This window comes from Vulpes vulpes, chromosome 14 (assembly GCF_048418805.1).
Source record: "Vulpes vulpes isolate BD-2025 chromosome 14, VulVul3, whole genome shotgun sequence".
NCBI lineage: Eukaryota > Metazoa > Chordata > Mammalia > Carnivora > Canidae > Vulpes > Vulpes vulpes.
Genome location: NC_132793.1, coordinates 30,293,760 through 30,316,993, shown reverse-complemented (window position 1 = coordinate 30,316,993; position 23,234 = coordinate 30,293,760). Strand labels below are relative to the sequence as shown.

Here is a 23,234-nt window from a genome sequence, read left to right as displayed (position 1 = left end):
GCAAATCAGAGCTGGGAAGGCCCTTCTGACAACAGCTCCCATTGAGACCTAGAAGGGAAAGGAGAGAAAGAAAGGGCCCCTGAGGTTCTTGGCTTGAAAGGCTGGGGGTAGGTGTTGACAGCCCAGCTTTAGAGGAAGAATGGGTCTCCCACATCCTTCCTTTTGCCACACTCTACAGAGCACGTGCCTCCAAACATCTCTCCAACTTTGGGCAACTGTAACAACTGGATAACTTGTTGAGGTGTTCACTGATGTTTCTGTCTTTATTTCCCTTTTGCCTTGGAGGCTTATGGTTTACCAAAGCTCCTGGTTTGCCTTGGAGACTTACGGTTTGCCAAAGCAGAAGTAATTTGTCTACAGGCACTTTCCGTGATAACTTCTGTGTCCCAAATTTAAGCCACTGAGTTGCTTATGGTTAACGTGAGGGAAGCCTGGAAGGTAGGAAAAGAAGGGAAACCTCAGAAGGGGACATGGAGACTAAGCTGTCCCTCACACTCAACTGAGGAACTTCAGAAGGGAAGGCTGTAAGGCCTCCTGCAGGCTCCCAGCATCACCAAAGATTTCCATGGCCTACAGAGTGGCAGAGCTGAAGGGCTAAGACCAGGAGGGTGTCTCCACAGAACCTTGTCTCCACCAAGGATGAGAGGCCTCTACAGGTCCTTGGAGCTGCAAAACCCTAGGCCTTGATTTTAGAGAAATCAAGGTCAATTTCTTGCCTGCCCTGTGGAATGAGAGCTGGAGGCTGACGGTGCCAGGTGAATGCAAATAAACAATGTAATGCACTCTTTCTTGCACACGCTTCTCTCCACCTTCTGGGTGGATTCCAGGTCTCATCTACCGCTGTGGTGCCAGCATTCAGCGGAGAGGACCTGCTGCTGGAGAGACAGATGGAGGATGGGGGCGGCGTGTACGGTCTTTCCGTCAAACTAATGGGCATCCCTGTACCCTCGGAGATTGGGAGGCTGGGTTCTAGGAGGGAGGTAGCGTCCCAGACTCTCACTTAAAAAAAAAAAAAATGTTCATATACATGTCAAAATACTAAACAGACGAGGGAGTCACCTCACCGCTGCAGCTCAGCGGGTGGAACCGTTCCCCCGCCCCTAGGGGGCGGGGCGGAACCAGGCCTGGCCACCGAGCGCCGCGCCTGCGCACTGCAGACTCTGACGGCAAGGCACCCTCAGCTGGGTGGGCGGGAGCTGCCCGGGCATCCGGGTCCCTCACCCCGCCCCCGCTGCATGAATGAGAGGCGCGGCGCCCGCCCCTCCCCCGCCGGGCCCGCCCCTCGTCGGGGGCCGCCGAGCGCAGTCCGCCGCCGCCACCTCAGCCGCGCTCGGTCCCGACCGACGCTCGCCCTCCGCAGCCTTCCTTCTGCCGCCCGGCGCTGACGGTCCCGCACGCCCGCCGCCACAGCCGGCGCGCCCGAGTAAGTGAGGGTGCGAGGGCGGGGCGCCGGGGGCACTTGCCCCCCCACGCCCCCCCGCCTGAGGCTTAGGGGACCGGGCGGCTCCGGGCTTGGGATGCTGAGGAGACCGTGGGCCCGCGCCGGCCTCCCCCCTTCACACTCCGGGCGTTTCGGCGGGGACGAGGAGGGGTGGGACCGCGGCCCAGGCCGGGAGGGACGCGGAAGGGGGAGTCCACCAGGACCGGAGGCTCAGTCCCTCACAAAGGGCGGCGCGCGGCTGTCACCGGGAGGTCACAGAGGGAAGGCTCGCGGCGCCCCGCGCGCCCGTGCCCGGCGTCGGCCCCCGGGCTGGGGAGGCGGTTTGGATAAGCGGGGAAGCGAGGACGAGGATGGCGAGGACGGCTGCCTCCGCGCTGCGGTTGAGAACGCGCCTTGGGGGCGCGGCGTGGCAGTGTTTTCCTGGTCCCCACCTGCCCCTCCCCTTTCTTTGTGGCGTTTGTCTCGTGCCCGTTTGTCACTGTGTAGGGCTGTGGGCTGGGGTGAGACCTATCGCCTCAGCTTACTCATTAAAGTCAGGTGGTGGCCCCTATCTGTGGGCGGGGGGCGTGTGTGCGTCCCCAAACCGGGGAATTAAGGACCCTCCTTTGTTTCCGGAGACCTAATTGTGTGTGTGTGTCCGTCCGTCCTCCCCTATGATATGACAGAATCCGAGATCATTAAAAAGGATATGAAGAAAAAGAGATATTACTTTATCAGACCTTCACCCAATTCTGTCCCTGATATTCTTTCAAACAATATTTTGTTTCTTACTGTAAAACCAGTGCGTCTTGTTGATTGAAAATGAATGTTTTTATGTGTTCGTTGGAAATTCATATTCTCAATATATCTGTATACCTAGAACACTTTACTTTTTGGGGTTTAGGTAATATATGTGTGTGTGTGTGGGGGGGAATACTCCAGAACACACAGGACACTGCTTTCTGGGTTTAGTTCATTGGTAATATGTCCATTTACCCATATACACGTCTGCTGAAATACTCCGATGTATCTAGGACGCTGTCTTCTCAGCTCCTCAGTAGAAGCAGATTTTGTTTCTCCGTCTCCCTGTTAAGAAGGTGGTCCAGCAGGTTCTCTCCACCTCCTTGCTTTTTTCTTCTGAGTGCTTTGGCAAAGGGTTTTATTGCATATTACCCTGGCATGCGTCCTTGCTTTGATCTAAATTTTCCTGTGCTCTGTTGTCTGGTTGTGTGGCCCAGCTCAATGGCTCCTCTTACAGGACTACTGGAAAACAGAACACCTTTTATCCTTGTCCTCATCCCCGAGAGAGAAGGAAGCTCTGCAGGTTCCCACAGACTTTGGTTCCAGGGGTTGGACTGCCTGAGTTTGTTGTCTTGGTAAAGTTATGAAGAGTTACAGTTGATGCAGACCAATTAAAAGGAGGCATTTGTAATAGTACCAGTTATTCTGTGGTATTTCATTTGGACCTTTTTCTCTTTTTAGACCAGATTTAATTTTTTTATATTTTTTTTAAAGATTTTTTTTATTCATGAGAGACAGAGAGAAGAGAAACAGAGACACAGGCAGAGGGAGAAGCAGGCTCCATTGCAGGGACCCCGATGTGGGACTCGATCCCGGGTCTCCAGGATCAGGCCCCGGGCCAAAGGCGGCACTAAACTGCTGAGCTACTGGGGCTGCCCTAGACCAGATTTTATAAATTTTAAAATATTGTTGGTTGCACTTTCAGTTTTTTTTTTTTTTTTTTTTTACCCTTTTAATTTTGCAGTGATAGGAAATTAGCTAAACTTGTTTATAAGAAACCCATTTCCAGGGACGCCTGGATGGCTCAGCGGTTTAGCACCTACCTTCGGCCCAGGGCATGATCCTGAAGACCCGGGAAGTCCCACATTGGGCTCCCTGCATGGAGCCTGTTTCTTCCTCTGCCTGTGTCTCTGCCTCTCTCTCTCTCCCTCTCTGTGTTTCTCATGAATAAATAAATAAAATCTTTAAAAAAAAAAAAAAAAGGAACCCATTTCCAAAATAGATTTTTATTCTGATCTTTTATTGAAAATGGTGATGGTAAAATTAAGAGGATCTTATTGGGTGAAAAGAATAATTGATCCAGTTTTAAGATTCTCTTTAAGATTATTTTTTAATCACATGTATTTTAATTCCTGGTAATTTTTAGTGCAAAATGAAATCCAAACTAAGCAGTCTTCCACAGCATCTGTTTATGAGTGTTCCTCTATTAAAAACATTTGCTTTTAATTTGAAGGGGAAATTTTCCATTGGCTGGATAGGGATATATTATTCTTGGTACAAGTTTTATGTTAGCATAGTCAAATTCTTTTTTTGTAAAAGTCAAAATTAGTAAAGGTGGGTTTTTCAATTTGGATAACTTTTGGTTTTATGATGTAGAATTTAAATAAAATTTTAATGTCAATGAACTCAAAATAAGTTAACTTAAAAACAAGGGCTTCATTAACTAGTGTCACTAATATCGAAGCAACCCCAATGCCTTATAACTGCCTGCATGAGATTTTTTTTTTTTTACGAATTCCCTTAAAACAAACCATAAGAGGAAGTCTTAGATAAACAGTAGTATAACCGGAACAATCACTGAAACAGGCTTGCATAGTACTGCAGTATTGTGGAACTTTATTTTGCAAGAGTGACTTAGCTAGTATCAAGAAAGGAACTTAAAAACATCCTGGCCTTTTTAGTCAGCATTCTGTTAATCAAAATCTTTACCAACCCATAGTTTAGCATTTCTGTAGTATCATGTTTGAAGAAAAATTCTAAAGTAATTTCTGTATCATGAAGATAGATTAAATTAACTGCTGTCTTAGTAGTAAGTATATCCTTTATATTAGCAATACTAATATTGTTATGCCAGTGATGGTGATAGAATGCGTGGTAACACTTTGTTACTTCAAACTGCAATATATTATTCCCCCAACAATGTCTGATAACAAAAAGTAGAGGGTTTTTTTCTGTTGAGCATTTTCAACTGTTTTTTGTGTCAAATGGCAGCTTATTCTAAAATCAATAATGTTATAATGTATTAAGCTATATGAAATTGCCATATTTTAAATTGGGGAGTAGTTTCTTTCTTTATTTATTTATTCAGGGGGGGCGGGGCAGAGACACAGGCAGAGGGAGAAGCAGGCTCCATGCAGGGAGCCCGATGTGGGACTCGATCCCCCGTCTCCAGGATCACACATCGAGCTGGGCTGCAGGCGGCACTAAACCGCTGCGCCACCAGGGCTGCCCTAAATTGGGGAGTAGTAAAAAAAATCAGCAATTTCAGAATGTTGAGCTACTTTCAACTCTCTGCAGAGAGTATGTACCTTTATATTTACTTTGTTCTTAATGTATAAGCTTATTTCTTGATTTTCCATCTTTGAACATCACCTATGGACTTCTATTTTGGAAGTTGAGGACTTGGTTGTCCTACATAACCATCCTTCCATGCCCCACTCATAACTGCAGTTCAGAGTCAAATCAGTATTCAGTATTTATAGGACTGTGACAATGTACCTGGTACTCGCAGATGACCCATATAGAGTACTAGTATTACATTTTCTGTCTTTTTTTTTTTAAGATTTTATTTATTTATTTATGAGAGACACACAGAGAGAAAGGCAGAGACACAGGCAGAAGGAGAAGCAGGCTCCATGCAAGGAGCCTGATTTAGGAATCGATCCTGGTACTCCGGGATCATGCCCTGAGCTGAAAGTAGACGCTCAACCACTGAGCCACGCCGGCATCCCGCATTTTCTGTCTTGTACAACTTTTGTTTCTCTAAATTAATTACCTCTTTTGTTTTTCATTTGCTTAGTTTTCTTTGCACCAATCACTGATTCATCCTCAAATTCTGACAGAACTGATAATCTTTCAGTATTTTCAGGTAATCTGTTTTCATTTTTTTTCTGCCTATTATCTAGGACTTCCTTTGTCGTCATCTTGGGAATTCTTTTTGCCTTCCTCCTATGTTGGATCCTTTATTTCCTGAATCCTATGTCTTCCTTATTCTGTTTTACAGGGCACATATAAACTGAAATTCTTCCTGAATTCAGAAGTTGCATATCTGGAAATGTCTTCATTTAACCCTCACACTTGAATAGTGGTTAAGCTAAATATTGAATTCTAGATTGAAAAGAAGTGTCCCTCTTTTGAAGGCGCTGCTCCAATCCAAGCCTAATCCCCATTCCTATTTTTCTCCTACCCTGGAAGATTTTTAGGATCTTTCTGTTTTAGGATCTCAGTTAACACAGAGAAAGTTTCTTCAAGCAATGAAATGCAGTCACCTCTGGAATGTATAAGAAGACTATCAGATGCATTTTTAAAAATCTACCTTATAATAGTGGCAGAAGCATTCATGAACAAAAAGAAATAATTTTTGGGGGGAGGGAGAAATATTTAAGCTTCATGACTAAATATGTCATGACTAAGTATGACAAATATATGATTTATAAGAATTTTTTGTGAGATGGTGGAGACAAATGGGGCTACATGGGCCACAGCTTGATTGAACATTGTTAGTGACTGTGACATGGATACATTTTTTTTTTAAGCCATGATTTTTTTTTTCTATTTACAGCTGTTTTGTCTCTCATCTGGTTTTTCCATGAATGCACATAAGTGGTTGGATATTAGAGAAGCTTCAGAGTCATGACCAGAAATATGAAGTGGACTCACAGCACTATCCAGGAAAGCTATCAGATTCCTAATATTTTTGTCTGTAACTATTTAGTAATTTCTTTCCACTCCTTAAACTCATGAGCAGCCCACACTTTCCCATGCAGATAAGCAGGCTTCATATTTCATTGAGGTTTAGAAGTGATTGGACAAGGTACCAGTCAACTTCTCATCAAATCTAGGAATCCACCTTCCTTACTGCCCATGTTTTATGTTTTCTTCCTATCAGAGGCAGCTTCCCTCCATTCTATATTCCTCCTCATACCTAGTCAAGGACTTGACTCCTGAATTTGTCTCTCTTTTGCATCATCAGCAGCTCTCCAGGGCACCATCCATGTCAGCATACACATATGTTCTGATACTGGCCATCTTTAAAAATAAAGGACCACCTGAGTGGCTCAGCAGGTTGCCTTTGGTTCGGGTCATGGTCCCATGGAATGGAGCCCCAAATCAGGCTCCCTGCTTAGTGGGAGCCTTCTTCTCCCTCTCCTTCTGCCTGCCACTCCCCCTGCTTGTGCGCACTCTCTCTCAAATAAATAAATAAATAAACAAACAAACAAATAAATAAATAAATAATGTTTTAAAACAGATCACTTTTAAAATTACAACAAAATTAAAAACAACTTCCCCCTGACCTCCCATCCATCCCCTTTATTTACCTTTATGGTTAAATGTCTTAAAAGAGAAATACACATTTCCTTCCTGTTTCCTCTGCAAAATGTATCACTCTCTGAAATTCTGTTGTTAACTGATTTTTTGTGCGTCTTACCCCCACTAGAACATCAGCTCCAAGACAGCAAGGACTTCCATCTGTCCTGTTTACCTGTGTCCCTTAGAATAGCAAACAAGCACCATATCTATTCAATATATGGGCAAAAAGGGGCAAAATGGACATTTTTAATCTGGCAGAATAGCTCTTTTTAAAAATGTCTGACAAGAAAATCAGTGTTTAATTTTTTAAATTACCACTTAAAAAGATTTCTTTATTTGAGAGAGAGAGAGAAAAAAAAAAAACATGAGCAAGCATGAATGGAGAGAGGGGCAGAGGGCAAGAATCTCAAGCAGACTCTTGCCGAGTATGCACCCCCTGCCACCCGCATGGAGGTGCTCTATCCCAGAACCCTGAGTTCGTGTCTTGAGCCAAAATCAAGAGTCAGGCACTTAACCGACTGAGCCACCCAGGGGCCTGTAATTATACTTTTCGCTAAGAGTTGAATAAATTACAAAGACTATATTAATGTTAGAATTTTTCCCTATATTACATTTCATTCTTTCATAAGTATAACAACACAGGCAGTTTTGCACTGGATTCTTGGAGCAAGACTGCTTGGAATTGAATTCCAGCTGTTGTAATTTAACCATGTGACTTTGGAGGGATTTCCTGAAGACTCTGTTTCTTCATTTGCAAGATAGAAATAATAGTACCCACATCCTATGTTTGTTGTGTAGATGAAATGAAATAATATGTAAAATGCTAAAGTCAGTACTTGGCATGGGGGCAGTGAAAATTAAAAGTATAGTTATTCTTTATATTAGCCTTCTCCAGTTACTAATATTCAATTTAATATTTTTGCTCAGAGTACTTCTATCTTATAAAGTCTATTGGCTATAAATGCAACTCACCTGTTTTGTGTTTTTTTCTAATCCCATGTGTTAGATTAGTAAAACGATCAGCAATTGACAGATGAACTCCCCCCACTTTTTTTAAGAGAGGGAAGTGAGGAGGGGCAGAGGGAGAGGGAGAATCCTACACAGACTCCACACTTGGCATAGAGCCCAATGTGGAGTCCAGTCCTGAGATCATGACCTGAACCCAAATCAAGAGTCTGATGCTTACCTGACTGAGTGACCCAGGAATCATGACAGATGAGCACCCTGTAGCACTTCCCAACAGTTTGGTCACTTGATAAATCATTTTGACCACTTGATAAAATATTGTTAAGGTCAAGCCAAGTCTTGTTCTTTATTTGGCTTGCATGGAGGAAAGATCCTTTCTTCATGTTATTCCAGATTAAGTTTTCTTACTTCTAGAAATGGAACTTTTAAAGCACCCAATATTATCATTAACAGGTTTTTAATTAGCTATAAGAAAAAAAAAGCATCTGGAAGATACTGTTGTCTTCACTTGCTAATTGGCTGGTAAGATAAGTATATGTAGCAATACAAAGTCCACTTTTAGGGCCACTTGAAGGATACAGACAGGCTCTGTAGAAGTTCGGAGTAGTGAGAATCATGTCCTATAAGCCTTAAAGAGTTCTTACAACTTTGCTACATGTTAGACATGCTAAACATTTCTGTTTAAGCCTATTTCCTTATTATTTGGCTTGATCTTTGTTTTGAAAGTTTGCTTAATAATCATGGGAATAGTTTAGATTTTAAGGTAGATAATACACAAGCTAAAATTGAGAGCAACTTTTAACTTTAGAAATTATTTCTTGAAGTAATTGACTTAGTTATTCTTCCTCTTTCTTTTCTTATCTAGGTAGGCAGTGGGGATTCCTCCAATTATCTGAGCATTTCAGACATCAGAGTGTAGTGCTGGGTAAATTGAGGGTTCGAAAAGAATGCCAGATGGTTTGAAAGGAATTGTGAGCACTCCAACTAGTGCGGTCCATCGAAAGCCAGCTGGCTGAGTTTCCTCTGCTCTGGAGGTAGGAACCAGACACTTTGTTCCATGCCAGCTGGCCCAGGAGTAGCTGGCCAGTGGCCTTACTTTTGGTTAGCCATTCCTGGGAAAACCAGCCTGGGCCCTCCATCTGCCCTGAGAACAGTGTAATGCCAGAGAGTTGCTCTGTGCCTCCATGGTACTCCAGACAGTTGGAGCAAGCCTGAGTGGCAAGGAAAGAAAGCCACTTTTTAGATACCATTACAAGTGAACCTCACCTTAAGTTGTAAATTTTCTCTGAAAAAGTGAAATGCAACTTGAATTTTTATGCATTTAGTGTGTTTGGTGTATTAGGGTTGCTTACTACTAAAGTAATTATAGTGAATGTTTTTATATTGTAAATAACCTCCAGTTTACCCGCTTTCCAAGTTCCTTTTTTTGTTGACTGCTTAAAGGGAAGTTTGCCTTTTCTTTTCATTGTCATCTTCAAAAGTTTTGGTCATTCAGGTTAGTAAATTATCATCCTGTCATAAAGCTTGCTTCTATATAAACTATAGGCTCCTGTGGAAGGTTAATTATGTGTGTTGCCTTAAAATCTGTGTCTCATTTTGTCTGTTATTTAGGTTTTTCCAACTAGGTAGGTGTTTGGATCATTACAGTTCTTCCATTAGTAAACTTAATGTCGGAATAATTTAACTGAGAACAAAAAAAGTGCAAATATGGCATTATGTAAGTGTTCAGTTCATTTGATGATAATGCTTATTGAATTCTAAAAAGTAATAATTTTGCCGCAGTCAGTATGCTTTATGTTACTTTCAATTCTTTTTTCAAATTTGGAGATTGAATATCTATGTTCATTAAGTTCCTATAGGCAAACCAAAAAATTATGAACTTCTTTTTGGTTCTCTCCCAACTCTGAGCATGAGAAATTCTCAGTGGTATAAACTTCAAATAGAATCTAGGTGTCCTATCCAAATAGGCTCTTCATCGTGAACTGAAAAAGCTTGGCAGATAATGAAACACCAAAGTATGAGCTAATGTAGTTTATAGGAAATGGGTGGGAAGGGAAATCAAAGTTGTAGGCTTTCATTCTTTTCCTTTAGCGCAAAAGAAATTGCAGACTTCAGAAATATGCTAGAAATCTCCTGCTTGGCTATAATTAAAGTTTTTACTTAAACTTCTTGTCCCTAAAAAGAGGCCAGAATGAATTTTTGTGGGACTGAGAATGATTTTTTAAAAATCAAATAACAGTATATCAAAAGCCAGGGACAATATTATACTCGGAAAATCATCCTTCACATTAGCTTCACATGCATTGTTTATTTACTTCTTACAGCAGCCCTCAGTGAATTGTTTATAGATGATAAAAGGTCAAAGAAGTGTATCCTGTTCAGGTTCACAAAGTCAGAAGCTGGATTTAGAACCTGGGCTTTCATCCTCCAATCCACCACATGTTGCAGTTGGTGATGTAAGCTTCACAGGAATATAGCTCTTTCTTAATCAGATGCTATCTATCCTGCACTGGCACTTTCAGAAGACTATTGATAAAGGAAATTCAGAGACTGTTGCAGAAAATAGAATCAATAGAGATTTGGGGAGGCTCTACATATTTTTAAATCTTCTCTGATGCTCTTTAAATAATTAGCCATTGCAGAACAACTGCAATAAACAAAAAATGAAGTAAATAAAAATAATTTCCTATATAGTATCCTAGTGTTGTCACAACATATCACAACAAGATTGGTGGCCTATGACAACAGAAATTTATTCTTTCACAGTTCTGGAGGCCAGAAGTCTGAAATCAAATAGTGTCACAAGGCTGCTGCATTACCTCCAAAGACTGCTGGATAGAATCCTTCCTTCTTCCAGCTTTTGGTGGAACACATTCTTTGGTTTGTGGTTACATAATTCTAATCTCTGCTTCTCTCTTCAAATAGCCTTTTCTTCTTTCTCCTGTAAAGACACTGTCATTGGAGTTTGGGTCCACCCAGATAATCCAAAATGATCTCATCTCCAGATTCGTAACTTAATTATATCTGCAAAGACCCTTTTTCCAGATATGGTCATATTCACAGGTTCTTCAGGTAAAGATGTGGACATACCTTTTGGGGGGCCACCATTAAGCCCACTACCAGGAGTAAGAACTACTTTGGTGATAATTTTCATTTCCACTGCTGTATCACACAGAATCCCAGATTAGACGAGCTTTTGGTATAGACCATGATACAAAATGGGGAAAGATATTGGAAGTATAGGATAGAAGACAAGTTTAGAGGAAGGTTTAGGGAATCAAGGAAGATTTCATGGAAGTTGTATTGCTAATGACAGATCATGAAGAATAGAGTTGTAATAGCCTGGAATGTGCAGATAGTGGAAATACCCAGAACAAAGATAGTGAGGCATATTCAGGGAACCGTAACTAATGCATTTGACTAAAGTGTGGTGCTTAGAGAAATAGTAACGAATGAGGTTGAAAAGTCTGAGCTATTCACGGGAGGCCTTTAGTGTTGAGTTGAGGAATTTGTACTTTGTTTAGAGTTGCTTGTCCAGAACACTATATTACAATGGTTTCTTTTCTGTTTTTAAGATTTTATTTATTTATTCATGAGAGACACAGAGAGGCAGAGACATAGGCAGAGGGAGAAGCGGGGTCCCTGTGGGAAGCCTGATGCGGGACTCGATCCCAGGACTTAGGGATCACAACCTGAGCAGAAAGCAGACCCTCAACCACAGAGCCACCCAGGCATCCCTATATTACAAAGGTTTCTAATAGGGGCCTTCTGAGCTATGATAAAACTTTTGGGAAAAAAAATTACATTTTTCTTTCTATAAAAAGATTTTCAGAGGGATTCATAACGCTAAATATAGATTGAGAACCATTGTTGTATTAGAAATGAAGCGTTTTATGCTTTGAAGGTGTTTTTGGGACATTATTGATTTTCTGTTCGGTTTACCTTGAACTACTTGGAAGATAATAAAATAGAACTCCAAAGAGCCTTAGTCAGCACTGCAGTGGAATATGTGATGAATGTTGCATACTAAAAGTTAAAATACTATTTCAGGAGAGATGTGAAGTAGGTCCAGGGTTCTTAGGAAAGTGATCAAATGATTACACAAAAGGAAAAATTCACAACATTCAGTTCAAAATGCAGCTGCAACTTCTGTTTTGTGTCTCAATTTTCTCTATTTCAATTCACTACCATTTAGAACTCCAGAATTATATAAAAGCATGACACAATTCTGAGGAGAGGAAACCAACAGCTGCGTTCTTAAAAGTTTTTATTTTTTTTAATGTATTCTATAAAACTGCTTGTTCTCTGCTGTGGGTTTTCAGTGGAATAATCTACTTCAGGAATAAAACAATATATTACATAGCTGTTTGAATGTCTTTGTCCATTTAGTTTGCTATAACAAAATACCCTAGCCTTGGTGTCTTATAAACAACAGAAATTTCTCACAGTCCTGAATACTGAAAAGTTCAAGATCAAGGCACCAGCAGATTCAGTGTGTAGTGAGAACCCACTTCCTACTGCATAAATTGTACTTTTCACTATCTTTTTGCTTTGTCATCATGTAGTAGATAAGGGTAAGGGAGCTATCTGGGCCTCTTTTATAAGGGCACTAATCCGAATCATGAGAGCTTCATCCTCAGATACCATCACATTGGGGATTAGGTTTCAATATATGAATTGAGGGTTGGGAGATACAAGCATTCGATCTATAGCACTGACCATATGATACAGGGAGAAAAATCAGTGTTTTTCTATATCACTCAATTTCTAAATTATCAACTACCATTGATTTTTTTTTTATTGATCCATTTATTTTCTCCTTTAGATTAGTATTACTTGATAAGTTTACCTGTACTGTTGTTATTCAGGCTTCTCTGCTAGTGAGATTCTTCTTTTTCATTTATTTATTATAAAAAGTTATAAATACACTGAAAAGTAGATAGTACAACACACTTCCATATGCCCATCACTTAGGTGTTCAACTGTTATCAAGGTTTTGCCACATTGGTTTCATTTATCCTATTTTCTTTCACCTTCATTTGTTAAGGTATTTTAAAGCAAATCTCTAGCATTTCAGTATAGGTATCCTGATACATTTCTAAATGCATCTCTAAAAAAAAAATAAAGATATTATAGAACCAAAATGCCATTCTCATACCTAAAATTAACATTTATTCCCTGGTGTCATCTATTAGACCGAATTCAGGTTTGCTTCATTGTCTCAAGAATATCTTTTTTTAGAGATGTCTTATGCACACCAGGATTCAAAGTTTCTGAACCATATTTGATCATTTTGTCTCTCATGTCTAATATGATCTAGGGCAGTTCCTCTTCTCATCCTCTCTCCCCACCTTTTTAGATGTGTCATGGACTAGTTATAGGAACTGGGTCATTTGCCCTATGAATTTCTCACATTTGAGATTTATCTGTTTCGTCTTGGTGTCAGTGTGTTGATGATCTATTCCCTGTATGTCTTACAAATGGAAGTTAGTTCTAGGGGCCTGACTAAAATCAGACCTCAGTGTTTTGGCAAGAATGTTTAGGAGGTGGCTAATATTATATCATATCCAGAGGCCTGCTGTATCTGGCTATGCCACTTGTAATGCTACAAGACCCCACTGATGGTCATGTCAGTATCAAACATTTCATCCATTGTGGCAGAATGGTGAAATTATTATCTCTTCCACATTTATTAACAGGAATCTGTAAAGAAGACTACCTCATCAAGTACGGCCGTTTGAGGTTACTCTGAAATATGCTTTGTGTGAGAGACTGTCAAGTACTTTCATAATATAATGTTCTTGGTAAAAGATAGTGAGTTGGAATCAGAATAAAAAGAATTGAGAATCTTTCATTTTCATGAATTTTACAATGAAATTCTGAGTACTATAGCAAAATGTGAATGATTGCTTTTCTTTTACAATTAAGAATATGGACCCCAGTTCTCTGAAAGTTAAAGGTGTATATGTGAAAGCCTGTTACAGACTAGAATCAAGTAGTGGAGAGGAAAGAGTATTAGATTAGAATTTAAAAATCAGGGGATTTCTAGAGTCAATTTGCTCCAGCTCCTGAATGTCTAAATCCATCCATCCTTTATAGGCTGAGTATTTTGTGTAAATTTCCCTAAAATATTGTCAGTGTTTTCATGAAATTGGATGTAGACTAAAGAAATCAAAGTTGTATGTTATAGTATTAATGCTTAAATATCTTTAAAGACAGAATTCTTTATTGAATATCATTCTTTTTATTTAAATTGTACTTTATGGGAGTCTGTTGATCACCAAGTCTCATAATACCTCATTTAAATTTCATGTCTTCATGTTCTCATTGAGTAGAACTATAGAATCAAATCGTACTGAAAAACGGCATATTTATTTGTCCTGTTCCATTTTACCTTAAGCCAGATCGTTTTCACTCATCTTCTGAATTTGTTTGTTGTGGGGAAAGTAACCTTGATATCAAATAAAAATTAAAGGGATGCCTGAGTGGCTCAGTTGGTTAAGTGTCTGACTTCGGCTCAGGTCATAATCTCAGGGTCCTGGGATCCAGCCCTGCGTGGAGCCCCATGTGGAGCCCAGCCTTGGGCTCCAGGGTCAGCAGGGAGTCTGCTTTTCCCTTTATCTCTGCCCCTTCCCCCAACCCATGCACTCTCACTCTGTCTCAAATAAATAAATAAAATATTTTAAAAAATGAAAATTAGCCAATGTTCTTAGTGACCATCTCTAGAGAGCCTCTAATGTTATTTAAGACGTTTAAAAGTTTATGCTAGTATGATTTCTCATAGGCAAACCCTTGCTATGGTTATACTGTTTATTTTTAAATAATAATACTGTGGGTCTTTTCTGAAAGACAGAGAATGCTGTTATAAAAGGATACCTCAAAAGACTATAGATAAAATCAGTATGCTTATTTTTAGTCAGTTGAGCTAAGATTCAAAGCTAATTACTCATCAGTCTCTAAAATGATTTTAGTATTGAAAATTACATTTTCCCCAGGTTTTAGCATCAAAACAAACCAAAAAACAAAAACAAAAATCCATTGCATTTTCCTACCTGTAGAACAGATGCTTTTGGAACACCTACTCTCTTTAAGTTGTATTTGCTGAGTAATAGGGTTGATTTCACTATTTGGATGAAGATAGTGCTATTTTTTATTTAATTTTTTTTTTTTAAAGAGCTCTCTAGGCAATTGTGTTTCAGCTATTGCCTCCTCACCTTCATTTAATGCAGCCAGAAGACCCTGGGCTTGGACCCCACCATGCACCCTTTGTCCTGTTCCCTTGCTTGTTAAATGCTGTGTGTGCTAGAAAGTTGTGGAGCACTGAATTAGTGGGGTTGAAACTCTGCTCTTTCAAGGCCAGAAAGCTAGTATATTCTCCTTCCTCCCTCTGCCAGACACAGAATGATTTTTGTCTTTTAGGGAATTTCAATTATTTCACCCAGTATGCTGCTTGGATTTACCATCTTACCTTTATTCAGGTCAATAAATGCCTATTGAGTATCTTTTAAGTACCAGGTATTGTTCATTCTGAATTTATAGAAATTTCATATCTTTTTTTTTTTTTAGAAATTTCATATCTTATGGTAAGAAACTCTTATTGAATAACTCCAGTACATTTAATGAAGTTAAGGTATAGTTCAGTTCTGAATTTATTAGATTTGAGGTTGTAACTCTAATGTTTTTTTCTGACATTTTAAATATGATCTAACTTAGAAGTTCCTATAAAGCAAATGAAAACTGGCTCCTTATAAGGAATTTCAGTACTTTCTGCAGGCTAAGATAACTAACCACAAATGCAGTGGAATCAGTGGACCTGCATTTAGATTTTATTCAGACTAACTTTCCAACTCTCAAAAACCCAAGCATGTATTTTTTGCATAGTTAGTTCCAAGTTTATGTTCATAAAGTCAAAAAAGGCATGTGATATTTAAGTTTTGGCCCTACTATTTGTTAACTGTGTGGCTTTGGTGTATCACTACCTCTCTTAGCCTCAGATGGAGGTAATTATGATGGAATGCTTCAGAATTATTAAATTTATAGCTGAATTCAGAGATATTGTGAGTATAGTCTATCTCCTTTAATAAAGTGCTCTCCCAATGATTTTTGTTATTAGACAAGGGATGGGACATGGAAAGAGTGAACACAAGACCAAACAATCTTTGCTACATCTCAATTCCCTCCTTTACATAAGGATGGAACCAGTTATGCTGCATTTTAGCCTGGCTACTGAACTGTGGCTGGTTAGAGGTTCCATTCCAGTGGTGGTCAGATGATATAAAAAAAAAAAAAAAAAAAAAAAAGTTGTTACTACTTAACTGCTCTACATACTTTCTTAACTTTTTAGGAGACTCTGGATACATCATTTCTGATGCTTAAGTCGGCTCTCTCTGCCCCACCCCCCTTTTAAAACAGCTTTTACAAGACATTTATAGCCCATATATTTAAAGTGTATAATGCAGTGGCTTTTGGCATATTCAGAGTTAGGCATTCATTACCACAATCACTTTTAGAATATTTTCATTATTACCCAAAAAGAAACCCTTCACCTTAAGCCATCACTCCTCAATCCTGCCACCATCACCCCCCCATTCTCCACCCTAAGCAGTTACTAATCTACTCTTTCAGTCTCTATAGACTTGCCTATTCTGGGCTTTCATATGAAAAGAATCCAGCAAGGGACTCCTGGGTGACTCGGTGGCTGAGCCTCTGCCTTCAGTGTGATCCTGGGGTTCCAGGATTGATTCCTGCATCAGGCTTCTTGCAGGGAGCCTGCTTCTTCCTCTGCCTGTGTCACTGTACCTCTCTCTCTTCGTCTCTCATGAATAAATAAATAAAAATCTTTAAAGAAAAAGAACCAGACAATATGTAGTCCTTTGTGATTGGCTTTGTTTTACCTACCATGATATTTTCAAGGTCTATCTATGTTTCTCTTTTATAATGAAGAGATATTAAAGTTCCTAGCAGCATACTGACCTATCCTGTGGGAAGAAGAGACTAAATGATTTTTTTTTAAATAAAGTTGATTCGTATTCCAGGACTGGTTGTCAGTCACAAATGATGAAAAAAGCACTGTAAATAGTTACTGTAGCTGCAAACCAAAGAATGGTGTTCTAACACTGAATGTGGAAAAGATTCATGTCTCAGCATTCTTATTAGCAGCATTTGTGTATGTGAATAATGTCATAATTATTGGTACATCATTCAGTATGGATAATAAGATAATAACTCTGTGGGACTAATGTAACTAAAACTGTTGCACCACTGTCGTTTTTATTGGCTATTTTCCTCTTGTAACTAATTTTCCTGCTAAATATTCTGCATAATTCAGACAGTATTATAAAATGTCTGTGGGTACATGCTAATGTTTTTTTTTTTTTAAGAGTTTATTTATTCATGAGAGACAGAGAGAGAGAGGCACAGGCAGAGGGAGAAGCAGGCACTATGCAGGGAGCCGATGGGGGACTCCATCCCAGGTCTTCAGGATCACACCCTGGGTGGAAGGCGACGCTAAACCGCTGAGCCACCCAGGCTGCCCCTAATGTTTATTTTTATGTGAGCTTGATGAGCTAAAGCTTAGGTGTTTTATTTGGGGATAACCAATGATTATTAGTATAAATGTTGGAAGCAGGATGCACAGAAATATAATCTTCAGAGCACATTGCCTCCAATTTTGTGGATGTAGTTTAAAAAGCAGGGTGGTGGTGGGGGGAACAGCCTTTTGACTTTGAAAAACCCAGACTCTCTGTGCCTCAGGTTCTTCCTCTGTAAAGTAGAGCAGTTGGACTATGATAATTAGTACTGATGATCTTTAACTCTGTGGCTCTCTGAAGGTAATTGGCAAAAGTATTACTGATGGTCCTAGACTACTTCCTACATTGCATCAAGATGTTAGCATTGTAATGCAGATTTCCTGTGCTCTAATTAGTTATCTAATGTGGTGTAATGACAAGGCTAATGATTTGTCTTAGCAAAAATCATATTTTTCTGTACTAGAATTAGAAGCCATGGTCTGTTATTCCAAATGGTCTGTTAATACAAAATAATTTAAAATAACACTTACCTAGAACATCTGTATATTAGATAAATTGGTTCAGCTATGAGTGGCAAAAAACCCAAAACAACAAAGTGGCTTAAAACATTAAATTATATTTCTCACTCATGTAAAAGTTAGCATAAGTCTGGTATGGAGCTTCATGGCATCAGGGACCTCTTACCAATTGTCCCTTTTTTCCTTCTTGGCACTCTACCCTCTCTCTTGGGTGTAAACCATATTCTTACTGAGCAAGGTGGTGGCATCTGCATTACAGGAAGCAGGATGGAGAAAGGGATGAAGCAGAAAATAGAAGGTACTTTCAGTGCCCTGTAAGCATGATTTCCAGATATTTCCATGTAAATCCATGAGACAGGTGGCCATGAGTATCTTCGAGGAAAGCTAGGAAGTATGGCCATGTGTCTATTTTATTCCAAATTCTACCTACTATGGAAGAAAGGGAGAAAAGATGTTGGGAGGTGGGGAGTCTGCTAGTCTGGTTAATGATTAACAAAGGGAAAACTAAGGAGCATTTGCCATTGTATCTTTCCACCAAAGAAGTGTTTTATATTTCTGTACATGATCCTGGTTCTTAAAATGAAAATGTCATTTTACAGGTGAAGAGCTGACAATGTAATGGGAACATCTCAAGAATATATGATTCTCTTTTCTGTAATTGAGTTAATGCACAGAATCTTCTAAGAGAGAACTGCTAGATATATTTCATAGTTTGAATTCATGAGCTGATATTATGATTTATGAGCTAGCCTCTTGTGAGTTTAGTTAGTATGGATTTTTCTCACTGAGCCCAGTAGCCCCTAAGAAAACTGATCAAACAGAAAGTAGACCTAACCCTAAATATACAGTGACTTTACTTACTTTTACAGGGCAGGAACATATGCCCTGTAAGACTTCATCTGACCTGAGCCACCCATCTCTTATCCTTGATCTTGAAGGGGGAAAAATTACAAACTTGTAAATAGTCTTTACTATATCCATATACAAAGTCAAAATAATAGTATTTTGCATGATGAAGATTAGTAGTGGTCTTATAAAATGTTTTTATATAGGAAAGAACTTCCAGGGCTAATGATATTGCAAGTCTTAACTCTTAAAAACTCGTTTTGAGAGAATTATTCACTGTTCTGGAATGGTTGTGACCTTTTCAGAATTTTTAAAAATCCAAAATCAGCAGAACCAGACTCACCCCCAGAATATTGAACTAACATGTTTCATTTGTGCCATTATCTCAGCTGTTCCATAGTCTGCCTGAAATCATCTTAACGATGAAGTCTTCTCATATCTGTCCTAAAAGAACAAAGTGATCCCAGTAAACAAAGGAGAGACTTTGAGGCCATGCATAGGACCATAATATCTAGAAACTTAAGGTAATTATCACCAGTATCAAAGAACCAGGCAGCCTGAATACTTTGCTGGTTTCATAACTATTTGGGATTTGCTGAGTTAGTTGTGAGCATCTTAGATGCTATTTTATGACTGTAGAATTCTACAAAATTAAGATCTAAAAACTGATAGGCTTTTCATTTATACAGATTAGACATCTAGAACCAGTTGTTGAAGATATGTAGCTAAACGAATTCAGAATTCCCTACTCCAAATCACTTTAGAAAGCAGTCCACTCATGGCTCAGGCTCAGAGATTTGGATTGAAACAAAGTGGCCCAGGAAATTGTAGCCTAGGCTCAAATTGTCCTTGATGCAAGAAACCTCAGACACCAATTCAATGCTAACCTCACACCACAGAACTAGAGAAGATCTTGATAATGCTGATGAACACTCTGTACCAGGTACACTTTCCAGAGACAGATGTTGTTAACTTAGCACATGAGGAAATTGAGACTTGCCTGCAGTCCTAGCTAGGGGAGTAGCTAAAGTTGACTCTACACTTAATGCCTCTTCATATGGCATCATCCATAGAGCTTACTTATTGTGATGGAGCCCTCTGATTTACCCTCATTTCCTGGCTGGTGAATTTCTAAATATGAAAAATATGAAAGCTCCAAATTTGTTGATTTTCCTGAAATTTAAAGTAAAAGCCATCAATGGAATCTATGTAGCTATTTTCAAGAATCAATCACATATATATTGCTTTCTCTTATTTTTAAGGTTGTATAATAACAGACTCTTCAAACAACAGAGTCTTTTTCATTTGTTAGCTTGTTCCTGTTTTATCACTCTAGAAGTGCTTGTGGTTTATTTAACTTTTTTAGGTTTTAGTACATATAATTTATGCCTTGTAACTTTTCTTCTTCAGGGATTCATAGTTCATGTAAGAATTCTGAAAAACCATTACCGTTACTGGGTAATTGAGAATTCCCCAGTAAATTTCTGGAATTAATGTGCTCAAAGAACTCTCAAGAATAGGAGGTAACCTGTAAAGGTTTATAGAGAACCTTCTTGCCACGTATCCCAAAGTAACTTGGATAGGGTCTAGAGACTGCACTTTCTCAGTGGTTCAGGGTTTGAATTAGATCACCCACCACTCAGCCACTTTTATGCTACAATTTACAAAAGGGGTCCCATATATAAAGAAAATTATGTATATATATGTATATATATATAAAGGAAATTAGTGCCTTCTAATAACCTTTTGTATACTTGAATGTAATTATTAAGTTACCTTACCTATAGACTGAACAAACTCACGTCCTTTAATTTAAAAACAAATTTATCTTTCATGACTGCTCCATTAAACAGAGTTGTATTGATTTCTGTCTGGTACTCTGTGTTTTTCCAGGGTATTAAAATTGTTGATAAATTTTCTGTGGGCAAATGCTTTAAATACAACTGGCTTCTCCAGATTATCACACCCAACATTCCCCTTTATTTAAAGACTGACTCTTTTTCTGTCTTTAGGGCCACTCTTGCTCCTTATTTCAGGATATTTTCTTGGTTATTGCATATCCTCAGCAATTCCCAAGGCAAGTTTTCAATATTCAGTGCTGTTTCCAGAAATGCCATGACATTTTCAGAATAAAGCTTTGATTAATTTTAATTTAAAAAAAAAAACAGTTCTTTGTCACAGATTGGAGAAGACTAAAGAGACATAACTAAATGTGACATAAGATCTTGGATTGGATCCAAGAAAAGAAAAAGAACATCAATAGAAAAACTAGTGACATTTGAATCTGCAGTTTAGTTAATAGTATTGTACCAGTGTCGATTTCCTGTCCTTATACCATGGTTGTGTAAGAATTTAACAATAGAGGAAGCTAGATGAAGAGTTTATGGTAACTTGTGCAACTTTTCTGTAAATCTAAAGTTATTTCAAAATCAAAAGTTTAAATATATATATATATATATATACACATATATATATATTTTTTTTCCCCCCACAGTTCCAAATTGGCAATTCTGGTGTTCGCCTTTCTTGAGTTTCTCTCAAAGGCAATGACAGTGACCCAGGATGTATCAGCATACTGACTGCCCAAATGAGCTTGTCATAGCAATCATTTTATTTGTGCATGCATTCAAACACTAATAGTCAGATACAAGCTTAGTAAGGTCTGTGGAAGGCAGCAAAATCTCATGGGATTCAGATAGGAGTTTCAGCCCCTCTTCCACGATTCAGTGGTTTCAGTTGGGAGTTAACTGGACTTTTTAAGTCTTAATTCCATCATCTGAATACAGAGTATAATACCCACCCCACAGTGATTTTAAGGATTAAATAAAATTTATGTAAATGCTACCCATAAACTCTAAAACACTATGCAAAATGCTCATTTTGGTTCGTATCCTAAAGAATTGTTTGAAGAAAAAGGATTCTCCACTTTCAGTAATTTTTGAGGTGATTTTTTTCCTAGATTAATTGTATTGCAGCACTGAGTGCAATCAAAATCCATAGGTGTTAACATTTATAATTGTGCTAATAATATTTTTTTTAATTTTTTTTTTAATTTTTATTTATTTATGATAGTCACAGAGAGAGAGAGAGGCAGAGACACAGGCAGAGGGAGAAGCAGGCTCCATGCACCGGGAGCCCGACGTGGAATTCGATCCCGGGTCTCCAGGATCGGGCCCTGGGCCAAAGGCAGGCGCCAAACCGCTGCGCCACCCAGGGATCCCGCTAATAATATTTTGAATCTTTTTCATTAACAATCATTTTGAGGGCAGCCCTGGTGGCGCAGCAGTTTAGCGCCACCTGCAGCCAGGGGAGTGATCCTGGAGACCCTGGAGTCACATCAGGGTCCCTGCATGGAACCTGCTTCTCCCTCTGCCTGTGTCTCTGCCTCTCTCTCTCTCTGTCTCTATGAATGAATGAATGAATGAATAAATCTTATATATATATAAAACATTAAAAAAAACAATCATTTGAGCTTGAACCAATATGATTAAGAAACACGAAGCAGTAAACTGAATATTATATATAGTCTATTTAACATAGAGATTTACATGCACATTTTTTCTTACTTAAGCCAATGTCTAGCCCTTTTGCTTTAGAAGTCATAACACTAAGAAAAGAATTTCAAATATGAAAGCTCCAAATTTGTTGATTTTCCTGAAATTTAAAGTAAAAGCCATCAATGGAATCTATGTAGCTATTTTCAAGAAAGACCCTAGAAAGTTAAAATGTTCAGTCTACTAATTATATGAGACTTGTAATCCTGTAGTTTGTTTCCAAAAGTTATTCTATAATAAATTGGAAAAAAGGAGCTCGGTCAGAATATTTAAGTAGTGCTGCCAACTGTCTGTGGTAAAATTTTATTTTATTTTTTAATTTTATATCTGAGGGGTGTAAAGTTGGTTCTAGTCCATATTTCAGATGGTTAAATGCTCTGATTCAGTGGTGGAAGGCTGCTGTGTCACTTCAATCATATGTTAATTCTTCTTGCTGTGTCTGTCTACTGATTTAGTTGCTTCACTAAAGCAGCCTCACATAGATCAACCAGGTTCTTTTTCAAAAAATCCCAATCTAAAGCCAAGACCAAAAGATCAAAGCAATAGAAGATCTTCTAGTGAAATCAAAGCTGCTCATCAGTAGTCCCCAAGTGCTTACCTTTGAATAAGAGAAAAATGAAAACGATGAATTGTTACTGAATTGGTAAAATAAAAGTAAAATCCTCAAGGAATGCATTTTCCAATTCAGTAAAAAGTAGTTTATTATGAACAAATGGAGACTTCCTTAATATATGGTGTCAATGTGTCTGTCTCTGTGTCTCATGCTATGAACATTCTATTTATTGATAAAACAGCAATCTCCTAAGATTACAAATAAGACAACAATATCCATTGTATTTTTAACATTGTTCTAGAAATATTAGACAACTCAGAGAAGAAATATATTTACTTGTAAAGGAAGAATTAAGATCATCATGAATTAATTAAGCAAATGTCGATTTAAGATGGGTAGCTATAGGATATTTATCTAATAAATCTTGTGGAAAATTTTCCTCACCATGTCTATCCAGATAAGGCCAAGATTTTAAACAGGTCCTTGAAATAATAATCAAATTTGAAAAATCCTTAC

At 38.7% G+C, this 23,234-nt stretch overlaps 1 protein-coding gene across 2 annotated transcripts in view; it reads left to right on the top strand.

Moving 5' to 3' along the window:
• The first annotated feature begins 1,029 nt into the window (after positions 1–1,029).
• Positions 1,030–23,234, top strand: part of RNF24 (ring finger protein 24) — an 80,077-nt gene continuing 57,872 nt past the window's right edge. Inside the window, exon 1 of one of the 2 annotated variants that reach the window (XM_026012333.2) lies at positions 1,030–1,423. The gene's annotated coding sequence lies outside the window, so the exon portion shown is untranslated. The remainder of the gene's footprint in view (positions 1,424–23,234) is intronic. The other variant, XM_072736275.1, reaches the window with a different exon arrangement.